Source organism: Accipiter gentilis, chromosome 9 (assembly GCF_929443795.1).
Source record: "Accipiter gentilis chromosome 9, bAccGen1.1, whole genome shotgun sequence".
NCBI classification, from domain to species: Eukaryota; Metazoa; Chordata; class Aves; order Accipitriformes; family Accipitridae; genus Astur; species Astur gentilis.
Window position 1 is genome coordinate 29,965,040 of NC_064888.1, and position 14,974 is coordinate 29,980,013.

A 14,974-nucleotide genomic window follows, 5' to 3' on the forward strand; every position below is an offset into this window, starting at 1 on the left:
AACATTTTCCCTTCCTCTCCTTGCTCAGGGCTCTGCGTATCCCACGTGCCGTTTCCCACAAGTCAATGGTTTGTGTGGCCCCTTTTCTCTCTCTGTGGGAGAAGTCATGTAACTTGTGATTTTCCTATAAACTTTCTAGGGATAGGGGTCAGAAATGAGACAAAAGTTGTCTTGGCCACCACTACCTGTTCATTTCATCTGCACATAATTACAGAAGCAGCAGCTGTAGCATCTGCAAGTTGGATGCAAACAGATCTATGTTGCCCCTTTTTTTTTTCCTTCTGATTTTTTTCTTTTCCCTAATGATCCCCTCCAAAATTGATAGCTTTCTGCCTCGTGGTGCCTGGAAGACTTCCTTGCATTTTGCAAGGGATCCGGCAGGGTGTTGCAAAGTTGTGCTCAAAGAGAGCAAACCGATTGCTTGTGATCTGAGCAGAATAACTCGCTCTTCTCACCATTTTGAGCCAGGAAAACTTACCTATGGGTTGTCCTAAGCGTCTCTGACAGGCATGAGCCCTTGGGAGATGCTCTAGTGCAGTTTACAGCGATCTCCCTCTATTGACGGGCAGCTGAACGAGGGATCTGTTTTGCTATTACTTATTTATCGAGCCGTGGCAGAGTGCTGCCTACGAGCACAGAGCGGACCGTGGCATTGAGCAATGCAACTCACACCCTCCCTGGACAGTACAGTTTAGAGGTGCATTTAGTTTCCTTGTCTCTTTTTTTATATGACCTAGCAAACAGCGCTCTGCTCCACAAATGGGAAGAGTCAGTCATCTCAGAAGAGGGAACGTCTAAGAAGCAGCAAGTGCTGTGGCGGCAGTTGCTGCCCCACTGCCACCCATCCTCACGTTTGGAGGAGAAAGTCCTTCTCTCCATGGCTTTTCCTTGGCTCCCATTTGGATAGAGCAGTGGTAGGGATGACCTTGTGCAACCCGGTCCTACCCTCAGAGCCACAGAGGGGGTGAGCAAAGGCTGGTTTGGGGATGGGAGGAAGGTGGGCATGCGAGAGGACTCTGCTCCGCATGGAGAGAGGAGTCATGAGATCCCAGTCTCCATCCACAGCCTTGGTCTGACTGGCAACCACCAGAGCAGGTTCTGTCCTGTAAGAGACATTTTATTCTTAAGCCTCAAAGCAAGAAAGTGCATTAGTCATGTTTTGCCAACAGCTGATGGTGTAAACACAGTGAAATGAGTGAGCTGCAGTTCAAGAGGGTGCTGTGGACATGTTATCCTCTCTAGACTGGGCATGGAGCAAACCCTGTAACTCTTACCAAGGGTTACAGCTGTGGGTTTTTTTCAAGATTTCATTGCTGTTGGCAGTCAGTCATCCTCCAGAGTCCCTCTGGATGCTGAAGATAACATATGCTGACTAAAGTTGCTGTGGGGGTGACCTCTGGGAAAAGCGGTTTTGCTTCTGATCCAGTCCCATTTTCACATTAGAGGCGAGAAAAATCACCCTTGAAATTGCTGCTTTGCCGAGAGCATGAGCAGAGAAGCCCAGGATGGTGGTGGCTGCACAGATTACCCACAGAAGGTGGCCTGGGAACTGCAGGAGGGGTCTCTGTGGGCTGCAATGGCACCTCAGACTGGGTGCACTGTGTGCAGTGATCAGTTTGAGTTGTCCCATTCCCCGTTCCTTAATTGCCTTTGGTAAAATGGGGATGTTTACGTGTGTGTTTGTCATCTAAAGTTTGTCTGCTCCTGGTTGAACAATTAATTGCTTCTGACCTGTTAATAATGAGTTTTCATTCACTGCTCACCTTGCTGGCATGTGACAGATCCCTTTGTGATAGTGCCTCTACTTACTAGTTGGGTGATTGTAGCTGTGTGGTTTGGGATGGGAAATATTTTTTCTCCAAACATTCCTATTAGTACTGTTTCACTTGTTTGCGCATATATCAGTGGTGAATACAACTTATTTCCATGTATGGTGGGTTTGTATTTGCCATTAGTGTTTGAGAGCATTGCCACCATCTAGGGTCCAGTTGAGGGAGAACTGTGGTATCATGGCCGTGTTGTTCATGCTGTTTGATTTTTGCATCTTTTAACTTTGAAATAGCTTTAAAACAATTTTTTAAAAATTTAATGCTATAAATACTATTTGAATATGAAGAAATAGCAAAAGAACTTGCTCCAGCAGGGAAGCTTCCTGCACACAAACAGTAATCAGAAAAGATGCTGAACTTAAACCACATGAGATTTGCAATGATTGCCATTTCTCTGGGGCTGGTAATGAGGAACTTGCCAAGTGTCACAGCTGGTCCATCACCAGCAACAGTCCATTAAAACGTTGTTCACTGCTTGGCTTGTGTCCCTTGTTGGAAGAGGGGCAGAGGAGTGGGCAGTTCTGGAGCGCTGTGGTCCTGGTTCTGTGCATCTGGCACTGGTTGCCTCTCCCATCTCATCTAGGGTCTGACCCACTGCTGGTCAGGGTGGCAGTCTGAGGTCCTCAAAGGACTCAGGATCTGATCCATCTGTGGCTCTTGCTGGCCATGTTTAGATGTCAGCATTCATTCAGCATTACTATTCCTCCTCCACACCTTGCCTGGTGTCAGAGCTCTCTGTCTCTGTGGTCCCTCTTCATATTACTCTTTGCTTATTTAAAAAGGGGGAAGAAATCCAGGTGGTGTCAGGCTCCACCGTGTGTGCTGCCAATTCACCCTCTTACAGCCCTATTCTACAATTTTTCATATGTGACTAAAGGGGAATCATTCCACTTAGTGCTCCAAATTTTTTTTCAGAAATTTCTAACAAGGTTTTGCAGGAGTGTAGAGAATAACTTAAGAACTCCTGCATTTTCTTCTTTTGAAGATGAAACCTCCACATTTTATTCTTTCGACTAAAAAACATGAACACCTGACTTATTAGGTAAAAAACAGATGGCAAAAGCTTGGGGGATAGTGCACACACACAAAACATCTGCTATGCAGATAGTATTTAGACAATTATGATATCAGAGCCTGTTGCATTCTGAGGGCTGTAAATTGTGGAAATGGGTCTAACAAACACAATTCCCAGAGCAGGACCTAACCCCAGATTTGACTGCCCTGAAATGCTAGACCTGGATCTAGTTGTGGTGGCTTGATAATGCTCTGCGACTTACCCAAAGGTTAGTTAGTTAGAGTTAGTGGGAGGTGATCCAGCTGAAGAACCTGCAGCCTTGAAGACCTTGGCCAATCTATACGTTAGGGGCACCTGCAAGGACAGTGTGTGAGTAGCAGTAGGGGTCTGTCAAACAAGATTTTCAATCGTTCAGTTGTGGACAAATTAGCAGTGTAATTAGGTTTTCGTGGTCCGTTCAATCTTGATGACTCTGTAGGGGCTCAGCTGTGATGGAGCTGTGATGGTGTAACCGCCATGTGGATAAAGGCCAGCTGGTGGCATTTTACTGGCAGCTTCTGAACAAGTGACTTTTGGGGGGAAAGGCGACACATCTTTCCGACTGTCTTGATCTGTCAATATTTGTCTTTACTATGGGAATCTTGGAAAATATTTTCTTTGTTTTGAAGGTTGTCTTCCTCCTCCTGGCTGGGGGATCTGTTGTCCTTACTATCAGCAGAGACCGGTCAGCAGCTGCCTCCCTCTTGCAGATGCCCAGGAGAGGAGCCGTAGGGCAGACCCCATGCTCCTGGCGGAGACTGGAGCTTCATTTACCGATATTCATTACTGGTGGTGATAGGCTGAGTTTGTGCTGGGCCCAGGAGGATTTCTTCACATCTCAGCAGTGTGGCCTTTTGCCATGAGGTTACCACTACACGGTAATGTTTGGGTCAGCCTCCATGCTAAGTGCAAGTGTTGCCAGTCTGGCCTCTAGCTTCAGCTAAACCCCCTGGTAAATGGAATGTTACCAAAGATATAGCAGAAAATTTTTAAGGATATCCATGTACAGCCTTGCAATTCTCAGTTTTGAAATGCTCCTACATCGAACTATGAATACTGAAAAAATAGGTACTTTTAATGACTAGCGCACTGCTGAGTATCTTCTTGTCTCAGTCTCTGGGGGCTGCTAAAATACCTGATGGTGAGAGAGATGAGGATTTCTACAGGTGCTTTCCTTCTGCAGTCATTAGGTGTTTCCAATGCATCTGCAACACTGCAGCCCTTGGAGTGATGCATGTGACACTTTCTGTGTCCCGGAGCTTGGTCTGTGCATGTGCCAGACGGACCACCGTTGCTGCCAGCCATGAGATGTGAAAGGCTGGAAAAACCCACATGAGGTACAGACTAGCTCACACTCAGGTTGTTTTACAATAAAAATGCACAAAACTTTCCTTAGTAAGAATCTGTGTGCCTAAAATACATTGAGCAAAATCTCCGCTTTTTAAAGTGGTGGGAATGGCACATGGAGGGCCACATTTCCAAGCATCTGCCATGCTGTCAAGGGTTTAATATTTGCACATCTGGCTGGGAAAAAGATTGGTGCCCCTCTTGCTGAGCTTTTTATAAAATATGACCTCCTTGTTTGCCAACTTGATGGGAGCTGAGAGCTTTCTGAAACATGTCATCCCTCTTACCCCCTTTATTTCTTCTTTTATTTCTTGTTCCTCTTCTTGCTTTTGGCCTGCTGTGTAGGTTGCTCTCCAGTTCCTCATGCTGTTCTTCTGCTGTCTCCCAGTGCAGGTCTGCTGCCCGCATGACTAATCCACTGAGCATCCCTGGGTTTTGATGTGATAGTCCAAGTCGTGTTTCTCTGTTCTGCCTTGTTATCTTCATTATATGTTCTGTGCCCAGAGAGATATTAATTTCTGAATACCATGCTTTCCATAGTGACTGCTTTGCGGCCATCTCATTATGATCTTAAAGATACAAGGCTAGATGCTTTCATTTGTGCTGGATAAGGAGTTGGCCTTATATGAGGCTTATATGATCAGTTCCCAAACATTAAAAATTTACAGAAATACTTTGCCTTTTATGTTCCAAGAACTTAAGTTTATGAGGGCTACTTCAACAATAAATTATTTACAACAAATTTTATCCAAAATCTTTTCTATTCTTGAGCATGCATCTTAATCTTTATGTTGTATTTTTATCTTTATTCCTCTCACGTGTTCTTTTGTTTGGTGTCTTTATAGATTTAGCAAGACTATCCAAATGGAAAATCTCTTTCTAAATATGACTCAGCATAAGCAGCCTTTACAGGCTTCAAAACTCTGCAGATCATGACACCTTCATACTGTGAAAATGAAAGTTTAAAATCATCCATTGCATATGGTATATTATTTATCCATCTCATAAATTATTAACTACAGCAATTTGTATGAGTCTAACATAGCAAATGTCAGATGTTGTTTCCATTTCTGCTTTTGTTTTGCTTCACTGGCAAAATTCTTATTGATTTCAGTGGTGGCAGATTAAGCCCTGCATATGTTTCATTTTCATGAGCCAGCAAAAATGTCCTTCCTCTTCATTGTGCCCATCTCCTTTAAATATTTCTGTTTGTCTTTACACAACTCTCCCACTCAAATTTCAATGTCTTCCAAGTTTCCTTCCTCAGCTCAAATTGTCTAAGTCCCAAAAAGCATTGGCTCAGACTGTGGTCTTATCCAAATAAGTGTCCATCCCAGCTTTGTGGTAGAGACACTGCTTCTGTTTGCTAGAAGGTGAAATAAGGTATTTAATAAAGATGCTTCTCTGGTGTCGCCTGAGTTTTAAAGTCAGACTGTTAGGTGTTTTACAAACTTGCAAAGCAGCAGATAGCTAAATGGCATCAGCAATATACAGTAGGTTGTGTGAAAAGAAGTACAAGCTACTGATCTTCAGGTTTGCCTGAACAGTATCCAGAAGGAATGACCAGCAAGGAAACTTTGGTCTCTGAGCTTCCGGAGACAGACAGCTCCCTGCCCACCTCAACAACAGCAGCCAGTTTGTAGGGGAGTTGCTAGTGGTATGAGTTGCCCACATCTCATATATATTCTTTTAAATAAACCTCTGCCTTGACAGGTGGTACTGGGGTTTGTCTTGAATCAAAAACTTATGTCTGGGAAGATCACAAACTCCTAAGACGTGGATCTTGAATAGACTTCTAACTGTTAAAAGGATCATCCTCTGAAATAGTATCACATCTGTATAATGTACAGACCTGTCCTGCTAACACTGAGCATGCAGAGATATTAATCTTTTCATGCCCATGTCTAATGTTCCTATCTTAATCTAGACAGACAGAAAAAGATTTATACTTCTAAGCTACTCTATAGTAATGAAAAACATCTTCTCTCCTGTCCTCCAAACACATTCTGCAGCTGCAGGGGAAATAAATAGTTTCTGAAGTGGGAGTGAGACCATGGTCAGACCTTGAATGCGGTCTTGGAAATGTCGGTGGACTGAGTACACTGTATGTGAATTAGCAGTGAGTCATAGTGCGATTTGATGAAGATCTGGTTGAAGTTGGGGAGCACTGAGTGTCAACTCTCTGTGTTTTCTCCTTGAACATGAAGGCTGGGTGAGTGTCAAGTGGGGATTCCCCTGGGAAGAGCCACAGTCTCCTGTGGGCAAGGACATGCCGCTGCCCCCAAAGCCTTGGTATTGGCTGCTGAAGTTACAAGGTAGGAGGAGATGTGTGAAAATGTCCACTTCCGCCCTGACAGGTCAGAAACATTGGCAAAGAGTGTGGTGGCTGATCCACTTCCAGAGAGACACATGAAAATTTGCTTTCAACAGAGCAGTCTAGCTGGATACTTAGTGTAAGCCTGGTTAAAGACCGTATCTGCATTATGAAGTCTCTGTTGCTACAACTGTGTTGATAAAGCGATTGAAGATGGGCATTTTGTCTGTGTGGCTACAAAAAGCTAAAGTGACAAAAGTCATCATAATTGACACGTAGCTGCATGGGTAAAAATGCTTTTGTGCAGATAAAACCTCTCCAGGACATAAGAACAGCTGAGTTAAGATGACCTGATAGGGAGGGAGAGACGCTCTGTTTGGGCTGATGTTGTAAATGATGTTATTGCTGATTTATACCAGCCTGGGGTATGGCTTACAGGTCACTTTAAGAAACCAAATAGCTGCACAGAATAGCATAGAGTTTTTGAGTCATCCTGTGGAACATACACTTTGGTCCTAAAGAACAACATTTCTACCTCATTGAAACTCAACTTCTTTGGTTCTAATTCTGTGTAGGAATCACAAACATTAGTTTTAGACCCTCATGCTGAACAGAGTTCAGATGTATTTTATCTGCTCAGTGGCCAGTTGTGCTGGAGTCAGATTCTGCCTATTATTAGGAATATGTGAATTTAATAAAAGCTCGTGTTTATAGCTAAGTTAACCGTTTTTTTTTGTTTCTCAAATAGGTGTGATTTAACCTATAATCTTCCTGTATTAATCTTCCTGTATTTTCATGTGTTCCACCAAAACCAAATAATAGTTTGGGAGAGTGAGAGAAAGAAGGGTGGGAAGAAGCAGACATCTAAGTAAAACATATGTTGAATGGGAAAAAAATCAGTCATCCTGGGTTCTGGGCCTGTGATTATTTCCACATGCCTGGACCGTATTGCTGTGCTGTGTGCCATTAATGTCATTAGATGCTTTATGCCAGAGTGGATTTTTTGCATATGCTGATGAGATTGCAGGATTGGGACCTTGATGGGTAGACGCTGCCAGCGCCGTGTCGGCACTGCAGGGGTGCGTGCTGTACGTGGAGGTCTGCGCCCTTCCAAACCCCTGTCTTGTGCTGCGTGTGTGGGCGCATGCCCAGCCAGCCCAGCAGTCCCCGAAGTGCCGATAACCGCCTGGCTGGTTAACTAGCCTCCAGGCAAGCAGAGTTTGTCCTCAGCCCTTTTTAAGAAAAGCAAACAAGAAAACTGGCTAATCAAACCCCACCTTGTAAAAATGGATATTTTTAACCGGTGCTTGGTTGGTGCTGGAAGAAGGCATGGTTAAAAATAAGCTTCATGTTCCTGTTCAAAGGTGCCTGTGTGTCGAGAAGAAATGCCAGCCTTTCCCCCTCGTTTTTGTCGGGGCTGATTTGTGAGAATGTGAGGAGGCATCACCATTCCTTTTGGTTCCTGGTGAAAGGAAAAGAGATTTGATTGCTCCCTCCAGATAAAAATACAGAGGAGTCTTCGAGGCCAGAAAACAACAACTTTTTTTTTTTTTCTTTCCTTTTTTTTGTTGTTATTTGAGTGTGCCAGATTGGTCTGCTCTCTGCTCTCCAAGTGTGTGGGCGGCACAGAAGAGGATGCTGAGACAAAGAATGGGGGAGGGAGGAAAGAGAAGTGAAAAAGACCTTTGGATTGGAGGCATGGTGTATGGGAGGAAGAGAACGCAATGGCAGAGGCAGCGTTGTTTTGGTTTGCAAAAGTTTGCAGCAGATCAGAAGAAACTGTGGTAGGTCAGAGACACTCAGTCTAGATGCTGCAGTGGTGAACATATTAGCATGGTTTAGATCCTAGGCATACAGACATTTTTCTGCGTTTGGTAATTTTATGAAGCTCACGTCCTACTGATCTCTGATCCCTCCTCCTGGAAATGGGGTTGTTGGATGGAGGGGTGGCTGGAGGGGAACACGACCATTGCTCTACTCAGTACAGTATTTGCATTTTATATTCATCTGCTTTGTGCTTTGATAAAGGAGGTCCAAAACAAGTGGCATTTTGTGAAGGTAAAGCTCTGATTTTTGTACTGATTAAATTCTGTTTTCCTGAGCTGAAGAACCAAAACTCGTTTCTCATTCCAGTAACAGCTGCCCCCAGTCCACCACATCTGGCTTGTGATCTTTCATGATACTTTCGTGAGACCGAGTTACATGCAAAATGTCTTTTAATTTGAGTAATAGAAGAAAGGCGTTAAACGATATAACGAGGGAGGAAGGGTAGATTTCAGATAAAACTTGAAGAGCCACAGAGAGCCTAGGATGGGGTGGTACAGGACAGCAGTATCTGGTGAGGAAGAACACGAGACCAGAGAAGGGTGAGCAACAGATGAACAAAGGGAGTGGAAAAGGGCAACACATATAACAGGCGTTACATGATTTGTTTTGTATTTACACCTGCAAGTTTCATCTCACCTGGGCTGGAAAATTCACCCTTTCTGTGCGTTTTGCCCTTGGAGTATTTGACCTCCAGCTCCTTTGGTTCCTTGAAGCCTAATGTAAAAGCTTGCAAAAGCAGCTGTGTAAGGGCAAGTTTTGTAAATAAATCTGATTTCCTATAGGATGACCCTGTAGCAGGAGGCAGGGAATTTTTGGGGTGAGAAGGGGTGCGTGGGACCCAGTCCTGGGAGAGGACTGGGGACTTTCATCTGCGACCCCAGGAGCCTTTCCAAGCCCAGGCTGAAACCGTGCAGGCACACGTGGTGGGGGACGTTGTCCCGCGAACATGTGGTGTGGTCTTGCCTGCCCGTCTTGCCAGCCCAGAAGGTTTCTTTTGGACCCCACTGCCCTTCACCGCCCTCTCTGAAGGACTTTCAACAGGGTAATAAAAAGGTGTTTCTCTGCTGGGCTAATATTTACATCACAAACATACGGTGCCTTTGCTTGGTTACAAACGTCAGTGCAGGCAAGTGAGAGGCCTTTCTCAGAAAGGGTGGGATGGGAAATACAGAGGTTATTCTCTCCTGTAACTGTACCGGCTAAGAAAAATCTTCAGAAATTACACCTCTGTGCCAAGGGAACATTATTAAGATTACAAAGTCAAGCTCTCAAAAGCTTGCACATGCCGGAGTGGAAGTTATCTGTGTAACCTTCATTTGTACCTTGGTGCCGGTGCTCTCTGATTACCTTATTTACTTCTTCGGTTTCACAGAGCTCCTGCCTGTGCTCTTTCCAGAGGGCATTGAATGAAGATTGTTAGGGCTAATTCACCTGTTGCTCGTAAGATCCCCGTTTAACTTTTTGCAAAAACTCAAAATACGCTTCTCTAGCTCAGGCAGAGAGGCGTCACCTCTTCCTACAGGAATATTGTGAAAACAAGCGTGGTGTTTGCCCAACAGTCACATGTTAAAGGCCAAATGCCATAAAAATGCTGATGATTCCAGCTGGTAATTTCATTTTTCAGTGCAGAGTTTGGATGTTGCCTATGTTAAAGTGTGAATGAGCTACTTATATTATATAAAAAGTATAAATATTGTACCAGTATTCTCTGTGGCTCTGTGTGGAAAAAATACTACGCTTTTTTGCTAAAGGCTGACTTAGTGCCTTATCACATGGGATGATACTGTTCGAAGTTCCCAAACATTTAATAGCCACAGAACTGGGCTTGAAATAACAGATTTCTCAGTCCTGCCGTGCTGTTGTGCTGTGCCTCCAGTCAGAGTAAAAATACTCACATGGGGCTAAAGAAAATCTTTGCTCGAAGATTGAAACTTTAGTTTTCTTTTTGGTTCTTATGCTTGTTCTGAAAGCAAAAGTCAGCTTCATTAGATGAGTGTTATAAATCAGCATTTCTTTGTTTTTTTTTTAAATTACAATGTTTCTTCTAGAGAGATGCTTTTATCTTCATTTTCCATTACGTTTTGATAGGCCTAAGATTCTTCTGAATTGTGATGTGCTTGAAGAGCTACTCTGAAATGGCAGTGAGAGGCTATGCTATTAATGTTAATTTAACATATAAATGAAGATGAGGACTGGAGGCATTCGAAGGCGTAGCAGATGTTGTGCACAGCATCATGCTTGCCCTCAGGAATAGGCAGATTGCAGGGGATATTGCCCCAAAGCAGGCACAGGTTTTCTGTATCATCTAAAAGCTACTTTTCAGAAACTCTGGTTAGCCCAATGCAATGCTTTATTGCAAGGGATGTTACATTGAATTCTGTCATTTCCAGTCTCTGCTACCTTGTACTGTCCGTCAGGGTTTTCTCAATATATTATCCCAAAAGCATTCAAGGAGGAGGGGGCACTCTTGGCATTAATTTCTTTCCTGACACCTTCATGCACGGAGTCACCATCTTTGAAGATAAACCCAGCATCCAGTGGGGGCTTGTGAGCGTTTGCATGCTGATGGAAAAATGTTGTGCAACTTGGCCTGAAGTCAGTTCAGTTCCTTGCCTTGGAAATCCCTTTCCTTGCTCAGCCCCCTGCCCCTCTCCAGCACTGCTGGTCCCCTCTTCCACTCCTGCAGACAGCTGCACAGGGAGGTTACGATAAAACGCCAAGCGCTGGCAGGGTCAGAGTTAAGCCTGGGATGTTCATGACAGCTTCAGCTTTTCGGGAGCAGGGGCCGCAGCCCCTGAGCAGTGACATGAGACCTTGGGCTCTCCTGTCGCTGCTGTGTCTCCTTCACTGAATCAATCCGCATCCTGGACATCTATTACAACACTTCGCCGATGTCTTCATTGACCTGCTGAGAGACAGCCTTTACTGCTGCGCTGCTGCGGCTCCTGTCACGAAAGCAGACGCAACTGATGTCTCATTTACGCTGAGTGCAAATGTGAGGTGGATATTCAGCCTAAAGATTTTCCCTGTCCTTAAATTCCCTTTCCTGCTGTGTCTGCAGAGAATTGTACCGGGATAATTGAGCACCTGGGCTAGTGGTCGTGGTGGTGTAGTTTGTAGGTGTGCGTGGTGATTTTGATTTTAAGAATTTCAGCCAGAATTTTCAATTTCCTTTGACTTACACGTTGAGATTTGGCTTTCATCCAGAGCTGCAGCTTTATAATAATGCTTAATAATGACATAACTCATTATATTCTCAAATGGCTGCATAAACGTCAGCTAATCAGCATACCCTTTGCTAGGGCAGTATCTGTATCTTTGCATTATAGATAAAAAATCGAAAGCAGAGACACCTCTTTCATCTAAGTCCCCTCCTTTAATGGCAATAAATTAATGTTAAAAGGATACATAGAATGCAAGATTTCCTAGCTCTGGTCCCTGTTTTTTGTGCACTAGCACATGCTGGTGAGACTTTTTCTCTTGGATGCTTTCCTGTTGAGAACATCGTTTTTCCTCTGGAGTTACAGTGGCAGAGGTTCCTGCAGGAAATCTGTTTTCTGTACAGGTGAAGTTTCCCCCCTTAATAGCAGTCAGACACTCATGCTGAAAAAAGACCTGAGAATGCATTCCCCTAAATTCTCCCATCTTCCTAGATGATCTCCAGCTGTTTGCTGAGAGCTACTGTATTGAGTGCAAAAGGACAATTTCTAGTCAATGTTTGTTACCATAAAGTCAAATGCAAGTGGTAATAGAGAAATTGATGGCACCTTTCTAAACATAAAAGTCATTAAGAGAAGATTCCCTGTCCCTGGCAAATATCAGATGGATTTCCACAGTTCCCTCATACTGATATTTGAGGAAACTTTTAGGACCATTTCTTGGCAGGATGTCTCTACCTGCAGCACCATTAAAGTGGGTGAAATCCCCATCAAGAGAGGTTTTATTGCTTGTTTTGTCTTGCTTATGAAAAGTCAACTCCAGTTCTCCATAGAGCCAAATCCAGTCCCAAAAGAGTTTTAGCTGCATGAGGCTCACATGAACTGGAATTTCATTTTCCTGTCCTGGGCTGTGCATATGTATAATCTTATCCTTGGTCTCCATGAGATGGATTTTTCATCCTCTCCTTCTTCTCTGTCTCTTTGTACCTTTTCCTGTGTCTCCTCCTGCGCAAGGCAGGTCTCTTCAGAGCTGGCTTTCCCTGCTGTGGTTCCCTGCAGGTATCTCTGCTGCTTTCCATCAGTTGGGCTGGAATGGGCGGTTTGGCCCTGTTTGGATGTCTTTTCCCAGACTGTGGTGGGTCTCCAGCATCCTCCTTGCTGACTGCTAGCCTTCTGACCAGGACACCAGGGAAACAATGCAGACACTCATGACCCCTCAACTTCATACCCAAACCCGCTGCCCAGTGCCCGAGGCTGGGCGTTTTGTCCCAGGAGGCGTGGGAGAGGTGCCCCATTGTCTGCTCAAGGCCGCTTGGAAAGATCCAAGGTTTTAGTCTAATATACAGCCTAATGACGGTGAATCCATCTACAGAAGTCCTCTGCAGCCTCAGCATCCTACTCGTGCAGTTAAGTATATTTAGCAAGATCAGACACTGCCTCAAAATACTCCTGCAGCAGATTCCTCCTGGCTTGGACAGCAGCGCTGCTGCTTGGCCGGAGTTTGCTGGATGCTGTTCACAGATGGGAATGGATTTAGGGGCTGAGTTTCTGTTGGGTCCAGCCTAATACCTCTGTCAGTGATTTAGAAGGGAGCACAAATCACCGTGATGATATTGATTTTTATACTTGATGCCAAAATGGGAGGCCTTGCCCGAATTGGCACAGGCAAAGAAATATCCCAAGGGGACCTAGAGGGTATCGGCAGAAAGAATTGTAAAATAGAAACAGGGTGGTAGATAGGTTTTCTCTATGTCTAGAGAAGAATCAGCAACATGAAAGGCTGAAGAGGAATTTGGAAAAGGGCAAGGTCTGAAATGGACTTGGAGGTGATAAGAACAAATCAGGAATAAGTTCCAGCGCGACATGGCTGTGAAGCAAAGATTTGCCATATGGCAAATAATCCTTGAAGAATTATCATGGAACAGGGCAGACGGGCAGTTTGACTACCATGGATGGCTCTGTAGGGCTGCGTCCCCAGGAGCTGCTCTACAGCAGCGGGGGAAGTTCATGAGGGGGATTGCCGGATTTTTTCTGAAAAAAATGAAATTTTAAAATCAATTGAAATTGTTTATCATTTTCTGCCAAACGGGATGACTCATTCTGGCAGTCTGCCCTCTCCCCCCCCCCCCCCCCAGACAAACAAACAAAGCCAATAAGTTGCAAACCCCAAAATAATATGAAAAGATAACAATTCAAAATTTTCCTTTTGGTGTATTCAAAACAAAGGGCTTAATGGTTTTTTTAAGACATCATTTCAGAGCTGGATTCAATGACCATAACTTGAAAAAATGAGGTAAAAATAACTCCGAAAATAAAATGCTTCATTTTGAGCTAAAGAAACATTTTGTTCAGCGAGACGCACAAACCATTAGGTTTTGGGCCAACATGAAATGATTTTTTTTTTCTAGCAATCTCTTGGTTGAGGCAGTGAACCAAGAAGTCAATTATTCACAGAGCTGTAGCATGATTAAGGTAAGGATGGAAAGCAGAGCCGAAATGAGAAACTGAGGGAGAAAATTTGGGGTTGAATGTCCAAGTCAATCTTTATTCTTCCGAGTGAAACGTGGTAGTTGATGGCGTAAGCACCTGGACCCTTTGCTGTCAGCCCGAGTGGGTGGGCTGCCCGCCAGGAGACAAAACCGGCAATGTCCTTGTGGCGTCCACGGGTCCCCAGCGGTGTGGGAGCAGAGCGGGGTGCTGTGACGGGTTGGTGTGATCCAAGAGATGCCCTGCACCCACCGGGATGCAGGGGCCATGCTGCGGTGCTCCTGGGGACGCATCCTCACCCTGCACAGCTGATGCTGTAAATGCAGCATCCTCGGGGAGGGAAGGGGAAAAAAAAAATAGAAGGGAAAAAAAAAAAAAAGCTTCTTCTGCCAAGAAGCTGCCGTAAGCTCTGCAGAGTGTGACTTTGGGCAGGGAGGAGCGGAGTGCTGCCTGCGCGCTGCTCAGCTAGGGGAGAGCTGCTGCTTGGCTCTGGGGTCCGGGTGTGAGTCTCCTCGGCTGGGCAGACGGGAGCCAGTGGGTGAGCCGGCGGTGGTGCCTGGCTGCTGCTGGGGGGCTCGGGAGAGGCTCCGCTCGCAGGTTGGAAATGCTGGGCACAGCTTTCCTCACGCAGGCAGCGTTAGTGCAAACACCCTGACTGTGCTTTTTGGCTTGGGCTTTTTTTGCACCGCTTTTTTTTTTCCAGAAGTGCTGAGACCTCAGCACCCAGCCATCCTAAGCAATAATCCTTACAACACAGGCGAGAGAAAACCTTATTTCCCATTTTCCTGGTGGCAGAGTCAAGGCAGTGGGATGGCAGGATTTGCCCAGCACCATGGTAAGAGTTGGGAGGCAGAGCTGCTCTCGCGGCTGCCTAAGTTTGACTCCCGCTCCTTTGCAGAGTGAAGAGCAACTGCGGCGTAGCGCAAGATGCATGAGCTAGTTTTAAATGAGCCAGCTG

General features: G+C 45.0%; 1 protein-coding gene across 1 annotated transcript in view; it reads left to right on the forward strand.

Moving 5' to 3' along the window:
• Nucleotides 1-14,974, forward strand: part of NEURL1 (neuralized E3 ubiquitin protein ligase 1) — a 164,430-nt gene that overhangs the window by 53,952 nt on the left and 95,504 nt on the right. The gene's annotated exons all lie outside the window — the stretch shown is intronic.